The sequence below is a fragment of the Pistacia vera genome, unplaced genomic scaffold (genome assembly GCF_008641045.1).
Source record: "Pistacia vera cultivar Batoury unplaced genomic scaffold, PisVer_v2 Contig1071, whole genome shotgun sequence".
Taxonomy (NCBI): Eukaryota; Viridiplantae; Streptophyta; class Magnoliopsida; order Sapindales; family Anacardiaceae; genus Pistacia; species Pistacia vera.
The window spans coordinates 174,274-195,367 of NW_022195106.1; positions in this window are offsets into that span (position 1 = coordinate 174,274).

Genomic DNA, 21,094 nt, shown 5'->3' on the forward strand with positions numbered 1-21,094 from the left:
GTCGGAGTTATAAGAGATAATTTGTAAGATTGGGTTGTGAACCAATCTTTATCGATAGAATTAACAATACTTCATCCTTATCCCATTCTATATTTAAATAATATAAAAATAAAATAATTTAGAAAAAGATACATCGTCGTTAACATGAAATTCCCAACGACATTGGGCTTGGATGGGCCCATTGGTAGACAAATAAGAAATAAACAGGATATGATTCTTTATTCTCACATATTTTATCATTCAAACTCGTCTTCAATTTTTGTTTTATTTTTTATTTTTTTACTTTTTATGAACAGTGTATCCGGAGCCTCCAAGTTAGCTTACGTACACTTTAATTAATCTCTCAAGACCTTGGAACCCTTAAAACTACCGACTGGATAAAAGCTCCCGTGACTACCTCTATTAACAATCGATAAAGGACTCGAGTTTATGACCTCTTGAGTAATACATCAAAGAGTCTCTATCAAACCACTCGGCCACCCAGAGATAGTTAACTCATCTTCAATTCAAAAGGCGAAGTGAGTTTTAGCTCCCATCATATTGATAAATATCTTTTAACTTTAATTTTTCTTTTAAATAATTTTAACCTTAGTGAAAATTTCTATAAATAACATAATAATTTTCAAATATAATTGTACTTTATTTTTATATTTTTGTTTTAATTTTTAACATTTAATCTAAATCTTCTAAATCTTTAATTAAGAAATTGAGAAAAAATGGGTAATAAAAACCCTAATTGAACATAACTAAGCAAGGTTATTCTTTGTATTAAATAGAGTTTTAAGAGTTTTTCCTTTAATCTAAATCTTCTAAATCTTTAATCTGCACTGAATTGGTAGAGCCGCCACTATCCGTGGCATCATCTCCGTTTGTTCCTTGCATTGCAGGCGCCGAGCTTCTGGAACCAACATAATTTGATGTATTGAACGTGTTTTGCATCAGAGGCGCAACGTTGCGATTATTACCAACATTCTGATGAGTTCTTTGCATCATTGAGGCCATTGAGATTGCGGAATCAAGATTATGCTGCAAATTGGCCCCATCATTTCCTTTCATTTGAGGCTCCGAGCTAATAGAGCTAGCACCACTGCTACTAGCTGCTTGATTCTTGTTCTCTGATTTGGGATTCTTCAAGTAGACCTTGCACAAAACCCAATCGTCCAACTGCCCAAAAAATAAAAATAAGCAATATTTATATTATTACATACGGGTTGGGATACTTGACTTGAACAAATCTCAGTAATTAGACCAAATTAAAGAACGATAATTTACCTTCATGTTGCTGTCATCAGGAGTGGCATTTGATCTCGAAGCGGCTGCCTGACTTGTTTTGCTGTAAGTAGGTTTACTTGCAGCTGGAGTGCTATGTTGATCCATTACATATTCATACATGATCCAGTTAGTCTTTGTTGAATTTTTATTGCTGCCATTATAATAGACCAGTGACCTCTTGCTTGCTACTTTGATATTGTTTATTGTAACCGGATAATCAACCCCACGAGCCTTCCAAAATCCGTCGACGGCCTGTCGTTTTGGCCGGTTTCCGTGTGGGTACTTCCGATCCCTTGGAGTGAAGAAGTACATGAACTTACCTCCTTCCTTCTCGTGCGAATCTGCACTCACAAAATTTATATATAGTAAAACATAAATATAACTAATTTCAGCCATGAATAACTTGTTGGATTGCTAAGAGATAAAGAAAAGATCAAAAGAAACTTCGGTTTGCCATGCTAATTAATAAAGTCGATCTTTTACAAACAAACAGTTTACTTAGAGAGCTAAAGTAGTCAAAGAAAATCAAAGAAAAAGGGCAATTAGTGGGGCGGCTTCAAAGCTCAGTTCAAGTTCCGGGAATTCTTCAAATTTCCTGTTTTTCCGATGAAAACTTGTATAGAATTAGAAAACTCAAAGATGTAACATACAATAATTATGAATTTAAACAATAATTTATGAAATTAAAGAAGAGAAGCGGTCTTGAATTTTATTTTATTTTTAAATTAATTTTGATGTTTTAATTTGTTAAATTAAAATATCAAGAACAAGAAAGAGGCACGCAAAGTAGAAAAACTAATGAAAAAAAGATAATTTAAGACTAAATAAACAACAAAAATAGAAAGAAATCAACTTGAAAAGGAAAAAAAGGATTAAACCCATGAAAAGATAACAAAAATTAATGAACAGAAACTTGAAAAAGGAAAGATTAAACTAATTAAAAGAGACGAACTGTATAGCTGTTGAGGATGATAATCATAAGGATTAATTTCTTGAATGATGTTGCAAGGCAAAGCATTCTTCAAGATTTTGTTCTTCAGGTAGTCGACAATCAGTTCTTCGTCAGTTGGGTTGAATCTATACCCTGATGAGAATGCCATCTTTCACCAGACGTTGCTTCAACTTTCAATTAAATAGAGAGGAGAAATATGGTTAAGTTCTGTTTATATATCTTTTATCTTCTAATTAATTAGTTAGGACTTGCATTTGCTTTTATTTTAGGAATTCTATTTGGTTTACAACTAAAGTACCCTATTATTTCTGAAAGTACGTATAAATTTCAATTAATTTTTTTTTAATCATTTTCATTGATAAGATATTTTCTATTTTGTTATAATGTAGACTTAAATTTCTAGAATCATCTATCATAAACGAAGGCTCTACCATTCGTTATTGATAATTCATGAATTCTTCCTGGAGAATAAAATTCAGTTTGTTTTTCTGAATTAGAGCTACAATCAGCCAATGAGAGGGCGTGAGTCAAACAGTTCGTTGGATTATATTTATAATGTTTTGGAGGGAAAGACAGTTAATCGAAAAACTTACCTAAATTCACGCCTTAATTTCCGGAGTTAGTTCCTTGTGAAATATCTAACTGCTGTCAAGTCAGAATAGGGCTAAAACTAACCATCCTCTTTAATATTCAACTATCACTTCTTAGCTGAATCACTGTTTTTTTTTTTTTTTTTTTTTCGGTTGGTTACAGAATCCATGGCCTTCCTTCAGCTCCTAGTTTACCCAAGATCTCTCTTTTCTTCGTATAATAATGGCACATGGCAGGGACGGACCATAAATAAATTTTAAAGGGGACAAATTGAGGATAAGATAATATAAAATAGAGGAAAAGAAAATCAGTGGGGTAAAACCTAAAAATTTCAAAAAAAAAAAAAAAATCAAACCAAATTGGGGTTAGCAGCCCTTACTCATCAGAATGTAGGTCTGTCCATGACAAGAGATATTCATTACAACGTTTTATATATATATATTTAATGACAATGAGTGTTCGGAGTAGCATGTACGTACCTCAACTAATTAACCCTCCAGAATCTTGAAACTACCGGTCGAGTAAGAACTCCAGTGACCACCTTTGTTAGCAACCGTGGGGACTCGAAAAGGTCAACTTGCATGCATCTCAACTAATCCTCAAGGACCTTGGAACCACCGACCGAGTAAAAGCTCCACTGGTTATCCTTATTAGTAACCGTGGGGACTCGAACATGCTAGTTTGCATGCACCTCAACTAATCCTCTGTGACCTTGAAACTACCGACGGGTAAGAGCTCCAGTGGTCGTCTCTATTAACAACCGTAGGGACTCAAACTTTGGCCACCCCTATTAGCAACTGTGAGGACTTGAATTCGGGAGACCATGTTAGATCATCCTTTTACTTTTTTATAATTAAGGGGACTCGAACTTGGGAGACCATATTAGATCCTCTTTTGCTCTTTTACTATCAGGTCACCCGGTGGTGGTTTATTCATTACAACTTGGTTAAGATTAGTACAAGAATTTTTTTTTTTTTTTTTTTTAAGGAAAGAGACATATATGTACATATTAAATAGGAAAATACCACAACCACAAACTTCCTCTCACAACCCCGACATGGTAGCTCGTAATTGGTCAACTCGTAATGGGTCCCAACTGATAAATTACGGCCGACCAATTGCGAGTTTTCACATCAGGGTTGTGAGAGAAAGTTTATGAGGGTGTAACATTACTCTATTAAATATTCATAATTGGAATTGGCCTAAGCATCAACGTCATGCACGATAAATCATATTGTGTGGCTCCTAACACTAGTTTGATGTTATGCACGCATCGGTATAGTCATTGTCATACTTCAATATTGCTCAGATTGGGATATGAGTATTTCTACAACACAGATAGAGGTAAATTATGTAGAAAAAATACCAAAAATTGTTCGTATACTAATTCCACAATATATACAATACAATACAATCATAATGGTAATATTAATTATGTCATGTAATGATAATTGGTAACATGTAATGATATTATAGTGAGATAATTAAACATTTGTAACGCCCACATAGAGGTATGTAATTTAATTTATGTTCTTATGCCTTTAGCTAATTTTTGCTAAGGTTATTTTAAGGAAAATGTGAAGAAAATGCCTTAAACTTGCATTAAGGGTAAAATGGTCTTTTCACTCAAATTTAGTTAAAATTGTGGGGAATGAAAAGAGATAGAATTTCATGGAGAATGCAATAAAAATGAGGGCATTATGGTAATTGACTAAGGGACATAGATGGAATTTAGTGATTATTTTACAAGTATACTAGCTAGAAAGAAAGCATTACAACATTATTATTTGGTTAAATGTTAATCAACATGTCATTCCATGTGTTACTGAGATATCATTGTGCTACTTTAGACCTTGATTAATTCTATGATATGAAGATTTTGAAGTGGCCTAAATGAACTTTAATAGTTAACTAACCATTTTACCCTTACTTAAAAATGTCTTATGACCATACTACTCTTTATCACAATGAAAATTGTTAATAGATTTCTGCTCTTGGTAGTAAAAAGGGATTTAACAAGTGGGTAGGAATGAACTTGTCAATGGACCATTTTTTGGGTGGGAACATGTTGTTAACTCTATTAATTAATTAATTAATTAATTAATTATATTAATATTATTCATTACTTAATTGAATCAGTCTCCATAATTTTAGGTATTTTAAACTATTATTATCAATTAATCAAATTGAGTATACGATGTCTCATTCATTTATAGAAGTTAATTTCAATCATCCCAATCTCATATACTGTGGACATCAACATTTTTTTTGTTTTAAACTCAATCATGTTTATTGGTTCTAGTTATGATCAATAGTTTACTATTGTGACCTCTCCTCTTGTGGTCGGATGGCAACCCTTTTAGTCACTGGGGTTAGCCATACTCAATGGATCTTGTCTTCGAGTCGTAGGAGAGTTACCTACCACATTTGTGCAATTACCTTGGTCTATAGGACTTGTAGTGTGTTATGCAGCGCTAAGGATTAGACAGACTCTAATGTGGGTCTGGATACCTCAGGTACCTTAAAAAAATAGTTTACTATTGTCAAATAACATCAAAACAAAAATGTTGTATTTTTAATATTTACGAGATAAAAGTCTAAATTTAAAAGAAATATAAATGTTTCTTACCATCATTAAAGAGTTCAACTATGTTTCAGGTCCCTTTGGTACAACATTGTTGAGTTGAGCTTATTAAAAAAGAGCTACAATGAAAACTCTATAGTTGTTTAGTTAAGAAAATGTAAAAGAGTTTTCTCATATTATTTTACCAAAAAGGGCTTTAATATACAACAATAACTCAAGTCAAAATTATAAAATCGGGTGGGAATATTTATGAAATTTCAACACTCCAAATAAGCTCAAAAAGAACTTATGGAATGGAGCTTCTCCAATAAGCCACAAAATAGTTTATTTAAAATCTTATAAGCACTTTCAAAATGCAACAGAACAAACCTCTCCCCTTGTGGCCTAATGGCAAACCTTTTAGCCACTGGAGTTAACTATACCCAAGGGGTCTTGTGTTCAAGTCTAGAAAAGATACCTACTGAAAGATTTTACTAGAAAGCAAAAAGGAGCTAAAACTGAAATTAAAAAAAATAGAGAACTTAGACGAAAAGGAAGTGTAACTGCAAAAGTGAGAATTTCATTTCTTGAATAAATGAGCTAACAATCTTATCGACCTTTCTATACTAAATGCAAACTGACCATATTGCAACTTGGGTTGCAACTTGTTCATCTTGACCCAAGACTTTTACAAAACTATCCTTACAGTACCTTTAACTAATTACAAAGTGCACCTCACTATTGGATTGACTTACACCAAATATCCCCTCTTAAGCTAAACCTGCTGTTTTTGAACTTTATCTTCAATATCGTCCCATAAACTGGACCATCTTTTATCTTCAACCTTCTGTCTTCATCGTTTTGCTTGTAAGCTTCAGGTTTCCTGCTTTTATGTTCAATAACTACCCATAAACTAGACCATCTTTTATCTCAAATATTTTCCTTAAGAGCAACAACTTTCCTTTGCAACATCTTTCCGTAATTTTGTAGCACTCGGCTGATGATATGCAAGAATAGGATACAATACTTACTTAGATACTTCAAGTGACATATCTGCAGGTAATTCAGAACCAACATTCAATTTCTCCTGTAACATACTAAATTGAGTATCAGACAAAGACTTAGTTAAAATATCAGCTTTCTAAGCAAGTCGCTTCTCAACAACAAGTTCCCGCACATAATGAATATCAATCTCTATGTGTTTAGTATAGGCATGAAACACAGGATTCGACGATAATGCACCTACGCTCATATTATCACACCACACTGTAGGAATATGTTTGATTTCAATGCCCAATTCCTTGAACAAGTGTTGAATCCAAACTACTTCAATGGCTGCCTGACTTAAGGCTCTATACTCGGCCTCAGTGGATGACAACAATACTACCTTCTGCTTCGTTGACATCTATTGAACCAGATTATTACCAAGAAAGCTTGCATAGCACTTGTAGATTGTCGATCATTAATGTCGCTGGCCCAATCGGCATCAGCGTAGGCCTCAAGCTAAAAAAGAGAATGCTTCTTGAAGACAATACCATGACGTAAGGTGCCTTGAATATACCATAGGACTCGCTTACATGTTGTCCAATGAAGAACGATGGGATTTTGTAAGAACTGATTTAGCTTGTTAACAATGAAAGCTAAGTCAGGTCTTGAGGTCTTGATAATGTAAGGCATTGAAGTCCACCAATAATGCTCCTATAGAGAGTAGGTTGTTCAAATAACTCACCATCTTCTTTCCTCAACTTGGTACCAATTTCCATGGGTGTGACACACGGCTTGCAGCCCTCCATATTAGCTTTGGCAAGCAACTCATATGCGTACTTGGTCCAAGTAAGCAGCAGATTAGTAGAATTTCTCTTCACTTCAAAGCCTAAGTAATGTACTGGTCCTAGTCTTTTAAGTGCAAACTAAATGTTTAGATCATGAACTACTTTTGTAATAAGAGTTGGATCATTGCCAGTAACCAGGATGTCATCTACATACACCAATAAAAACATCACAGTAGATTCATTACAATAATAAAAGAGGCTTACATTAGAGATGCTATTATGAAATCCCCAAGCTAGAAGTGCATGGCGCAGCATATCAAACCAGGCCCTAGGGGCCTATTTGAGACCATACAGAGCTTTTCAAAGCCTGCAAACTTGGTGAGGTTGATCTATGGATGAGAACCCTTTTGGAGGCTTCATAAACACTTGTTCGGTGAGGTCTCCATTGAGAAATGCGTTGTTGATATCAAGTTGTTGGATTTCCCAAGCATTATGGACTGCTAAAGATAACATAATGCAGATTGTGGCTACCTTCACCACCAGAGAAAAAGTATCAAAGTAATTTAGGCCAGGGTTTGCTAAAACCCCTTGGCCACTAACTGGCTTAATATTTTTGCAAAGAGCCATCTATGTTAAGCTTAGTCTTGAACACCCATTTGCTTTCGACAACATGCATACCTTCTTCATATGGGACTAATTCCCAAGTTTTATTGTTTAGTAAGGCTTGATACTCATTGTCCATAGCTGCTTTCCATTCAGGATTAGCTAGCGCTTCTTGGCATTTCTTGGTTCTTTAAGAATTTCATATGTAGATAAAAGAGCTTGAGCTATGGACTAATTCTTATGTGTCTTTGATTTGGTGAGCATGGGATGAACATTAGGAAGAAAAACAGACTATTGTTACTAAGTAGATTGTTTTAGTGGTGTAGACTGTTGTGGGTGTGCTAAGTTTTGTGGTTGAGAAAAAGGGAGAACAACTTCAAATTGAAGACCAGGAGAGGAAAAAGAGACCAAATGTGGTGACTATACAAATGTTTGTGACTGTGCTGAGTTTTGTGACTTAGACAAAGGAAGAACAACTTCAAGTTGAGGAGTAGGAGAAGAGACATCATAGTTAGGTTGGGGAGAATTAGAACAGTCCAGTGGATAACTGACAGGAGACTGAGTTTCCTTAGCTAAACTAGGAGAAGAAAGCTACATATGAGAGTTGTCAAGAGGAGATTGAGAAAAATGAGATGTTGCTGCAAATTTAAATTCAGATGACTTTAGGTGTTTAGACATATTACTAGTAGGAGCAGATGAGGTAGTAGATCCATATTCCCACTTGAATCCAGGAGTAGAAGAAGGAATAACCTTGGAGGACAAATCTGGAGAGGGAACCATACACGAATCTGAACTGGAAATAGATGGATTCTTAGCAAAACTAGTTTTGAATGGAAATTCATATTCATTAAACCTGACCTACTTAGCCATATAAAATCTTCTAGATCTGGTCATACATTGATATCCTTTATGTGCCAAACTATATCCCACAAAAATACATTTTTCTGTATGAAAAGAAAGTTTGTGTTTGTGATAAGGTCTAAGATAGGGAAAGCAACTACAGCCAAAATCTCTAAGTTCATGATATGAGGGTTCTTGATGCAATAACACTTGGTAAGGAGAATTAAAATCAAGAACAGTAGAGAATAGTCTATTTATAAGATAAACTCCTGTTGAAAAAGCCATCCACCAGAACTTCAAAGGCATTGAGGCATTGAGGCATTGAGGCATGAGCTAGGAGAGAGAGAGAGAGAGAGAGACCAAACTCAGTGATAGACCGGTGTTTTCTCTCTGTCCTGTCATTTTGCTAATGTAAATGAGGATAGGGGTAACGACACATGATCCCATGCTGCTATAGATATTTGGTAAAAGGCGAAATTCACCTCCCCAGTCAATTTGTAAGCATTTGATCTTAGTATTCAATTGGTTCTCTATAAATGTATAAAACTGAGTAAAAACTTCATAAGCTTCAGATTTAAGCTTTAGAGGGTAAATAGACAAGTGACAGTTGTAGTCATCCATAAAGATAATATAATATCGAAAGCCTTCTTCAGACAAAATAGGAGCAAGGCCTCATGAATCAAAATACACCAATTCTAGTGGAGCATGCGCCCGAGAGGTAGAAAAAGGAAAATTGCACTGAGTTAATTTGCCAAATACACAGGCTTCACAAAAGGAACTCTTATTAATATCCATAGAGGATTTAACATTCAACTTATTGAGTACAATATGCAGAGACTTTGAACTTGGATATCCAAGTCTAGCATACCAAAGAAAGGACATATCCGATGGTGAAATTGAACCATTATATGCAGTATCTTTATTCGAAATAGTAAAAGCAAAACAAAGAAAATTATCCAAGCAATTAACTACAGTTGTATGCGATAATGAAGAAGATTCTACAGGTACTAAAGTGGATGAAACAGTAGGCTTAGAGTTTGTAGCAGATAAGTAGGCAGATGTTGTAAAATCCAACTGGTAGGTCCATTTTTGATAGTATTGTGGAGTAAGACAGCCTTGGTGCTTTTATCCTTCACCAAGCAATGGTCAGAGTAGAATTCAACGATTACATTGTTATCTCTTGTTATTTGAGAGATGCTTAGCAAATTTTTAGCAATCTTAGGAACACACAATATATTCCTAAGTTGGACTAGTTATGTGAATCAAACGATGGGAGAAACATCATACATGTGTGAGTAATTGGTAAGGAATCTCCACTACCAACTTGAACTTTAGCACCTCCAGGATATGTCATTCGAGCCACCATGTTGGAATTGTTAGCAACCATGTGATTAGAAGCCCCGGAGTCCATGTACTAAGATTGGTCTTTCACTATCTGAGGTGGTGCAAGATTAGAACCAGAAACATCTGAGACCAATATAGCATCTGTGGTAGAAGATGCTTGTGCAATATTAGGCTAGACAGTGTTAAAAGAAACATGAGGAGCAAATTTCTGAAATTGAGAAGGTCATTGAGGAGTATAGCCAGCACCAGATGCAAATTGAGGAAAAACATATCTCTATGCATCGAGTAATCATGAAAATAGCAACATTGTTGGTAACGGGTCGAGCATAGGAATTGACATTAGCAACTAAGGCTTCAGCTGAGTCAAGAGTCACAGTTGAAAATCCAGATTGACCAGGTTGAGCTTGAGCAATGGGATATGGTAAAGATTGGCTCAAGTTATTGTAAGGACCTACCATAATGCCTTGGTAATCATAGTTGAACCTACGGTAGCAATTAAGAGAAGAGTGTCCAAGCTTCCTACAAACCTAACACATCAGCCATGGCTTACCATACCTACTGCCTCGGCTTTGACCTTTGGGAAAGGAAACAAAACCACCAACAGTAAAACCTTGAGGCTAAGCATTGTAAATTCCTTTATTAAAATCAGATCTGAAAGCATCGAGATGACCTAATACTAAAGTTTCATCAAAATATTGATGATATCCAGAATTTTTGAGATTGAAATTTTGAGCTTGTTGTCTTGCCTGAGATAATACTCCTGATTCTGGATAATTATCCACAATTGGATTTAACAGAGTTGAGGACTGATTTAAAGGTAATCATGAAGTGTTATGAGTAGATCCAGGTAGTGAAGTAGACTTGTCAGGAAGGTTATTTTTAGAGGCTAACAAAGCAGAAGACATTTGTTCGTGAAAATGCATTAAGGAACTATTCTGCTTCTCTAATCTTATTTCATCTTTGTGTAGTAAAACTGTGCCTCTTGAAATGTTATATGACTGATATTAGAGGTAAGATTAGCTACAGCAACGTCATACTCAGCACCTAGACCATCTAAGATATACATAAACAATTTTTCATCTTCAATATGTACACCAGTTGCATTAAGCTCATATCCTACTTCTTTCATCCTCAAGACATATTCATTCACACTTTGAGACTCATTTTCATAGTTTGTAACATGTTCCTTAAGTATAATGTTCTTGCTTTAGAAAACGATTGAAAATGGAGTTCAAGTGTGTTCCAAATTTCATAGGCACTATTGCATTTTGACACATGCCGGAACATTGACTCTGATATTGAAAAGATCCACCAACTTACAAGAAATTGATCAGTCTTTTTCTAGCTAAAATACTTAGGGTTTGGTTGTTTGCACAATTGACCACTTCCTTCCAATTTTTCCATCACGAATAAAGGAGGACAAGCATTCATACCTGTAATGAATTCATCTAGATCATGAGAAGCTAAAGCTGATAGGATCTGTGACTTCCAGTAGTTGTAGTTCTTCTCTCCCAATTTTACCATAAGAGTGGAAAGTGATGAGTGAACTATTGCATTTTGAACGCCTCCAGTTCTGAACAACTCTGCATCAGATTTCGAAGCAAAAACAGAAGACTTAGGACGTGTGTATTAGGCTTTGATATCGTGAAAGGTTTTACTAGAAAGCAAAAAGGAGCTAAATTTGAAATAAAATAAATAAAATAAACAGAGAATTAGACGAAGAGCAAGTGTAACTGCAAAAGTGAGAATTTCATTTCTTGAATGAATGAGCTAAAAATATACTGATTGCAAACTAACCATATTGCGTGTTGCAACTTGGGTTGCAACTTGTGCAACTTGACCCAAGACTTTTACAAAACTATCCTTATAGTACCTTTAACTAATTACAAAGTGCACCTCACTACTGGATTGACTTACACCTAATACCTACTGTTAAGCCTTATCTATCTTCATTCAAATTTCAAATCACATCAACTACTTATCACAATCTTCTTTGGGTTTTTTATCTTGTTATCTCATTCTTGTTATTCTTGTCATTATCTTGTACAGCTGCTACTTATCTTCTCATGTAAATTCTTTATATATGTTGATATTGTAATTCAAGCTATACGTGAGAAATACAAAATATTTTCCAGCCCATTTCTTTCTTTTACATGGTATCAGAGTTGTGAGTATTGCATCTCAAGATCCTTCAAACATTCAAATAACTATGGCCAATCCCATTGCTTCTTCTCCAAATGCCCATCACACCTTATCTCTCAAGCTTAATACAAAGAATTTTCTAGCTTGGAAAACTCAATTTACTCCTCTCCTTAACTATTAAAATCTCAACAGTTTTATTGATGGCTCCTCACATGCCCAACCAAAAACAATTCTTTCTACCACCACAGCACCACAAGAAATTTCTAATCCTGAATATCAAACATGGTTCCAACGGGACTAGATGTTTCTCTCTTGGTTATTGTCTTCTTTAAAAGAAAAAGTTTTCCTATATGTCATCAATATCTCCACCTCTTTCCAAGTATGGCAAGCCCTCTCCATCGCTTTTGGCTTTGTTTCTCAAAACTGTCAACTACAATTAAATATAGGACTTCAGGAATTGAAAAAGAATGACTTATTTATCAGTGCATACCTTCAGCACACCAAATCACTTGCGGATGAATTAGCAATCACTGGTCGTTAGATTACTCTAGTAGAATTTAGCATCATCATCTATCATAACATTTGGGGTGACTACCATAGTATAATCACTGCACTCAATCTTCAACCGACACCTATCCCATTTCATGAATTACACGGGCAACTTGTTGCTCATGAAATTCTTCTGAAAAGTGCATTAGAACCTCCCTTAGCAAACTCTATCATGCGACAGTCTCCTTCTTTATCTTCAACAACAGCTCCACTCCTCCCTACATCGTCGACTTCACTAGTTAGAACGACAGGCATCCACATGGTCCATGTCAAATTTGTTGATTGCGAAATCATATTGCTAATCGATGTCGTAGACTCTATACTCCTAGCCAATCATTCAATTCTTAGGCTAGCCATGTTTATTCTGGTGCATCAACTGACTTTATCCCATGGTTTCCAAATACTATTGCCAATTAACGTGGTACTCCAGATCTTGCAAATTTAAGCATGGCATATGAATGCAAGGGCAAAGATAAATGTAAAACCCCTTCGTAGTCGAGTATTTCCTAAGTATCCCTTGACTATTGAGAACCTAGAAAAGGCATGCCTAGGAAAGAAGTTTATTTTAAAACCCTATTTAAAGAATAAACCTATAATTTAAATACTTTTTTTTTTTAATTTCTAAACTATAATAAGTTCATTGTACAAGTCAAATAATATAGTTTCCTTTCTTGGAGTAAATTATGAAATTCATAGTAAAAATTTCAAGAACATACACACTTTTACAAACTTTACTAGCAATTTGATTTCCTTTATTAACACAAACATATTTACTCCAATAAAAAACATGGACATATTTACTACATTATGAAATATGAACATAATTACTTCACTAAATACTAGCAAAACCATTCAATAATCGTCATTAAAACATCATTTCATGCTCATAGCGTCCCTTGGAATCCTCTCCCATCTTCATGCCCTAATCCGTACCTGCAAAACATATGAACATCGTGGGGTGAGCGCTAATCGCTCAGTAAAGGGATATGGCTATTCTAACTTTTATGGATTTCTTACACATACATAACGTTCATAAATTCACAACATATTATTCATTGTCAATGACATAAATCATAGTCATGACATTCACATTGAATTTCTTATACACATAAGTCATAGTATATTTAAAACATCCTAAAACACTAAACATATATGACTCATGCAACATTCACAAACATGACAAGCCCATTTCTTTTATCTAGGTATTTGACATTTCGTTTATCTTTAAAAACCGATCAGATTCATTTGAACCATTAACTAGTTCATAATTACCACCTCAAAGGACTCATGGTTTTCATAAAATTTCCATTACTCTGATCTTGGTTTCACACCTCAAGAGACTCATGGAATTCATATACCATTACTCTGGTCTTAGCCTTACACCTCAAGAGACTCATGGAACTCATATACCATTACTCTTATCTTGGCCTTACGCCTCAAGAGACTCATGGAAACCTTTTTTTAACATTTTATAAATCCTCCATAAGTCAACTAAACTAGGCTATATATGTTATCATTTAGAATGCATTCATAAGGGATAAAATCTCCCTTTAACATACATAAACATTACATATGCATTTATCATACATGTCATTTATAGCTAACTTATGGACACACTCATTCATAACATTCATTCATCTAGCATATACCCATGACCACTTTCATAAATCTTTAGTCAATTGAGTGAAATTCCTTGTCATGAATATTTTCTTAATATTTCTCATTTTCTTAATTCACTTAAAATTTCATACATAAGGAATTTCACTGTGTGTCTTTTACCATTCTTGTTCATGTTAGGCCATAGGATTTATTTAGTGCCTTAACTGAATTTCCAAAGAAATTCAGATTTTTTTTTTATTTGGAAGGTGGATGCCGCATTCTTTTGCATGCCCATTTTTCAATTATCATTCAAGCATTTCCCAAACACAAACCAAGTCATAAAAGTCACATAAACCCTCCCTTTCACATTCAAACGAGTGCCAACCATCGTCCAACTACAAATCTCTCAAGTGGCAATATCCTCCTCCTTTTCCAATAGAAACCTCAACCAACACCAATTCACACAATACATAAACAAACCTAACTTTATACATCAAATTAACATAACAAAAATTAAGGTTTACTAACTCTAGGTGTTGATAACATAGTTTAAAGGGAGATTTTGCCCTTACCTTGGCAATCAAAACTCAAAATAAACACTCCTCCTTGGTTGCAAATAAACATCTTCACCTATAACAAGCATTAACACTCATGAAATTGCTTTAATACATTCAAACTCATCAAGCTAGGGCTTTAGGGATTACCTTAACCCTTCAAATTGAATTTCCTTAAGGTGTATCTTGATCTTCTTCAAGAAACTACTTGGAACCCTAAGAAAATTTGAGAAGAAAATGCTTGGATTAGTGGCTTTTATGGTTGATTTGAGAGAGGAAGAAGAAGATAATGCATTTAGGGTGTACAAGGCCGACTCTTCTCTCTTAAAACCTTATAGATATTTATTTTATTACTACTCTATTGTGATTGGTCATTAAAAGTTAGATATAAGGGTCATTTGGCATAAATTTTTCATATAAGGGCGTTTCGGTCATTTCTACCACAACATAATGATTAGCACTCATTTAATGCCATTTGACTTCTTTTAAACACTTGGTAATTAATCAATCCCATTAGGTAAATGGCTAATTTACCCTTAGTTCACTTTTATGGATACTTAATTCATATGGATTTGTGTGAAACGACCATTATACCCTTGGTACCCATTTAAGCCATTTAAACCTATCAATCTACTTTATGACCATTCTACCCTCATTTCTCTTCAATGACATCACCCCTTACACTTAATAATGGCCATATCTCAAAATGCATGCAAATTGACCATTTTACCCTTCCATTCAAAAAAGAAAATTACCTGTAAGGGTAGAATTTCATACCTTAGGGCATCGGAATAATAACTTGGGGTTTACAATAAACTTCTTGTTGGTAATGGACAAGGTTTGCACATTTCTCATACTAGCAATGCCTCTCTCTCTTCAGCTAATAGTCAATTACATTTACATAATATTTTACATGTCCCTAACATTGTGAAAAATTTATTATCTGTCCAAAAATTCACAACTAACGATAATTGTTTTTTTTTTTTTTTTTAATTCTGGCCTTCTCATTTTTCTATAAAGGATCAGAAAACTCAAAAGCTTCTCCTTCACAGGCCAAGTGAGCACGTAATTTTTGCCCTTCGTCAACCCTTGAATCCAAAACAACCTTTCGCTGGTGAACAGCTCACGAATCAAGATTGGCATGTTCGTCTTAGTCACCTCATTATCGCACTATCAATAAAATAATAAAGGAATTTGGCTTACCTTCTTCTCAAAGCAAATCAAATTCTATTTGCTCCTCATGTTTTTCAGGAAAACTAGTTCATCTTCCTTTAGCCTCTTTTGACCATTCGAGCAAAGAACCACTTGACATCATTCACTCCAATGTTTAGGGACCTATTCCAGTGCTCTCTAGTTTAGGGCATGGTTATGCTATTCTTTTTATTGCTGATTTTAGCCGATATACTGGGGTTTATTTTCTAAAAATAAAAGTGAGTTATTTTCTATTTTTCGTAATTTTTAGACTCTTGTCAAAAGACAGTTTAATGAATAGATTAAAGCCTTCTATTCTGATTGGGCTGGAGAGTATCAAAAATTAAATAAATACTTTCAATCTGTTGATATAATTCATCACATTGCTTGTCCATATAAACACGAATAAAATGGCATTGCCGAACGCAAAATTAGACATTTAGTGGATACTGGCCTAACATTACTTGCTCATAGTCATGTTCCATTTAAATATTGGCATTATGCCTTTGGCGTTGCTGCAATGTCCATTAATGTTTTGCCTACTCCAATAAAATAAAATAAATTTCCACATTCGATTCTTTTTAACGCCACCCCGAATTACTTGGCCAGGAAGGCTTTTGGCTATGCAATTTTCCCATTTTTACGACCTTACAACAACTATAAATTTTCTTATAGAACAAAATTGTGTGTTTACCTTGGTAACTCTCCCTCTCATCATGCATATTGTTGTCTTAATCTAGAAAGTCATTGTGTTTATCTTGCTCGTCACGTTAAATATAATGAAAAATTATTTCCTTTTATTACACAACCTACTACTTCCACTCCTTTGTAGCCCTCAACTTCAGTATGGCTTGAATTAGAAGGACACAAAGACTCTCACTTGGTTCCACCTGTAAGTAAACTGGTGGGTAAACATAGCGGAAAACAAAAATATTTCCCATCGATTACTTTGATTAACCCAAGATCAGCGTATGATATGTATATATTTTACATGCTTAAATTGAAAAGAACAAATATAACAAGGATCCAAACAAGGATCAGAAATCATACGCACATTTGGAGGCTCCTTCAAATGTCTCTGAACGCGATTTTACTACCGATCCAAGAATAGGATCAAACTCACGTTGTCTACATGAAGACAGTACAACAGAGACCAAAGATTTATTTTGCTAGATTCAATCCTTGGCTTTAAGGATTCAAGGTTTGGAAGAAAGAGTGAAGAAAATGAAGAGAGAAAATATTTCTCTCAAAATCACTCACAGTAAAAAATGAAGAATTCATATAAAACCTAACTTTTGCTTTCTTTATATAGTAAAGTAAAATATCAATTCCACCCCAAAGTTTGCAATAACCCAAACTTTGGTGGAATCGCATATGGGTCCCTGTTTAATTATTTAGTTAAATATTAATATTAATTTCAATAATTAAACTCATAATTTTGCTAAATTATTCCAATAATAAAATTGGACACATGTTACAATCTTAGTGAATTTAATTACACAGCAAAATTATCAATATGGCCTTTTGTCCAAAAGATGAATATACCCTTCCATAGTTAACCATCCTTAAACTGTCTCCTTAGTGTGTGACCCGTAGGCTCCTCATCATACCAATAGTGAATAGTATCACGATTGACACCAATCAATCGTTTCACTACACACAGACCAAGATTGGGGCCCAAAAAATTTCTTTACTTTATATACTAAATTCTTTACAATACAAAAATATCATATACATAAACTCAAAAATAATGGACAGTGGTGCCATTCCCTCCGCTTCTCGATGTCCATCTGTCTGCTTCTCACCTATTCCCTGCAAAAACAAAGAAATCAACAGAGTGAGCACTAATTGCTCAATAAGTAAATCCGCTATACTACCCCCCTCTCTCTGTTGCTCAAACTCTAAACTTCTTTTCTTACATTAATTACACTTCACTGTTTTTCTCTATTCTTTCTCTTTATTCTAATCTCTCTGTTCTTTCTTTCCTTCTAATTTCTCACTACTCTTGGTAATAGGCAAAGTGCCATGCATAGGTATGATGCAATGCACAAATACATAGATGATGCCTTTTCTTTTCTGTTTTTCTGTTTCTTATTCTATTTTTCTTTCTTTTTCTATACTTCTTTCTTTTCTTTATTTCTCTTCTTTCTTTCTTTCTATTCTCCCTTTTCTTTCTTTTCTTTTCTTTTCTTGTTCTTTCTTATTCTTTGCTTTTATATTCTTTCTTTCTTTTCTTCTCTTATTCATTCTTTCTGATTCTTTCTTATTCTTTGCCGATCAGACTCGGTTGAGGCATGGATTCGGAACCTTGGCCATGTGAGTGTATTCTTCTTTCTTGGGTACAGCCCTCATCCACATGCATTCTTATAGACTGTACCGATTATTCTTTCTGAGTCTTAGGCCGCTCACTGAAGACGGTGTGCATGCGGGGAAATTCTTCTTGTCACTCACGGGTTCCCCATCACAACAACCTCCTCTTCTCTTATATTCTTTTAGAACTTAATGATCATTTTCTTTTCTTTTCTTTAATAACTTTCTTTTCTTTCTTCTTTAATGTTCTTGATATTCTTAATGTTCTTATATGCATGTATGCATGTAGATGAGCTTTTCTTATGGTTCTTTCTCAATTCAAATGTTTAAATGCAATGATGCAATATGGCATGTAAACATGTCATTCTCTACTTTCTTTACCATCTACAAGCTCATATCAAAATAATAAATCAACATACTCATACATGCACTTCTTTATGAAACTTTATCAAACACCTCGTATGCACAAATAAAGCGCTAAGGTGATTACACTACCATAACAATCTCTAACCACCAAGATTTTGGTATCAAACCTGGCCAGGAAAAATACACTCCATAACTCTTCTTAAATTCTTTCTTAACTCATCCAAACTTCCATAAATTTTCTATCAATACAACCATCACTTCTCATGGTGGAATTCTAATCATAAGTAACCATCAATTCCATCAACAAATCTCAACACTCAAACATATAATTTCATATAAGAAATCTCTACACAATTATTGCTCAATCAAATCAAGGGCTAGGGTTGGATTTACTTACCTTGAACTTGAGTAATTCCACTAGAATCTCTCTCTCTTTGGTAGACTTCCTCTTTCCCTAAAATCCTAAGCATATAAACTATAAGAACTCTGTTGTTGATTTTCGCAAGTGTACGAAATCGTGCAAGTAATAAAGTATATAAAATACGGATATCAAACCCAAGGGAATTACTATTATCAATTACCAATTAAACTATCTTATTACTATTTGATCAATCCAAATTTTATCAAGGAAAACCTAAATTAAATAAACAATTGAATTTAAGAAGAAATTTGAAAAGAGAACAATTAAAATAAACCTTTGGGTAAAAACAAGATGACTAGACCTAGGGCAAAGACTTCACACCAACTCTTATTCATATGTATCGATCTCTTATGCTAATTTTATTAAGCTCTTCCTATAGGTCAAACTCCCTAAATTTTCAATAACTTTCTCTTGAACAATTATCAAATTAACCCCTAATTACTAACCCGAATTATCTCTAATCAGATTTAAGCAATTGGGGATCATTATGCTCTATGGAGTTTACCAAAACCTCACAAGTCGCGGTAACCTATCTCTAGCGTTCGCTCAACCTATGGTTTTACTACCGTAGACTAACTAAGTATCATCTCTCGATCTCAACTTAGTTCATTAGTTCATTCAATTCTTGGGCCCTTAAGAATCAAAAGCATTAGGAATAATAGTAAAACTTAAGAAGAATTCTTAATACAAATTAACAATCAAAGATCAATACATAATTAAGAGATTGGGCTACATCTTAGCCCTAGAGAATAAAATTAGTTCATAATAAACATGAAAGAAACAATCATCTTTATTAAAACATTCATCATGAGTTTAAAAGAAAAGAATAAGGAAAACTTCTCTATATTGTGAATCAAAGCTCCAGAATTTATGTTACTTCTCTTCTCTCTAGATTTTTCTCCCTTTCTTCTCACCAAAGAATCCCTCAAATAATGTTAAAAGACTTCTATTTATATCCCACAAGGGTTAGGGTTTGTTTTTCCTTAATTCTATTTGATTTGGAACCCTTAACCCTATTCTCCTGGCTAAAAACGGACAACCAACTAGTGACTTACATGACTGTGCCATGACTTACATGACTATCCCACAAGGGTTAGGGTTTGTTTTTCCTTAATTCTATTTGATTTGGAACCCTTAACCCTATTCTCCTGGCTAAAAACGGATAACAAGTTAGTGACTTCCGTTACTGTGCCGCGGCACTGTGCTGCGGCACAGTAGCTACTGGAAAAAGTGTGCCGCGGCACAGTAGCTGCTGCCTTTTTCCCGCATCATTCCACTGTTCTTCAAAGATGTTGATTTTTGAAATCGATAGCGATAGAATTTGGAAAAGTTCTGAACATATGAAATGTAGCCCTTTGAATCAGCTTTCCAACGGTCCAAGAATATTCTTATCCGAGTTCTACAGCTCAAGATATTCTCAAAATACCGAGGCATGAGCAAGCTGGAACGTAATCTAGAATCTTTTCTTTACTTCAACTTCCATAACTTCTTCAATTCAACTCCGATTCTTGATCCGTTTGTTTCCACTCGTCACTCATTCCGTTTCCAACATGATTCTTCATCCGAGCATAACATTTAAGCACTAGTGAGCTGAAAAAAACTCAAAGATACCCGTGATCCCGTAAAAAGCAATTATGAAAATATTAAGCAACTTTACCAAATTGGTCCATTGACAAATTCATACCCACCAACTTCTTAAATACCTTCTTACTACCCAGAGCAAAAGTCTGTTAACCATTTTCATTGTGATAAAGAGTAGTATGGTCATAAGACATTTGTAAGTAAGGGTAAAATTGTTAATTAACTATTAAAGTTCATTTAATCCACTTCAAAATCTTCATATCGAATTAATCAAGGTCTAAAGTAGCACAATGATATCTCAGTAACACATGGAATGTCATGTTAACTACAATTTAACCAAATAATAATGTTTAATTATCTCACTATAATATCATTACATGTTACCAATTATCATTACATGCCATAATTAATATTACCATTATGGTTGTATTGTATTGTATATAT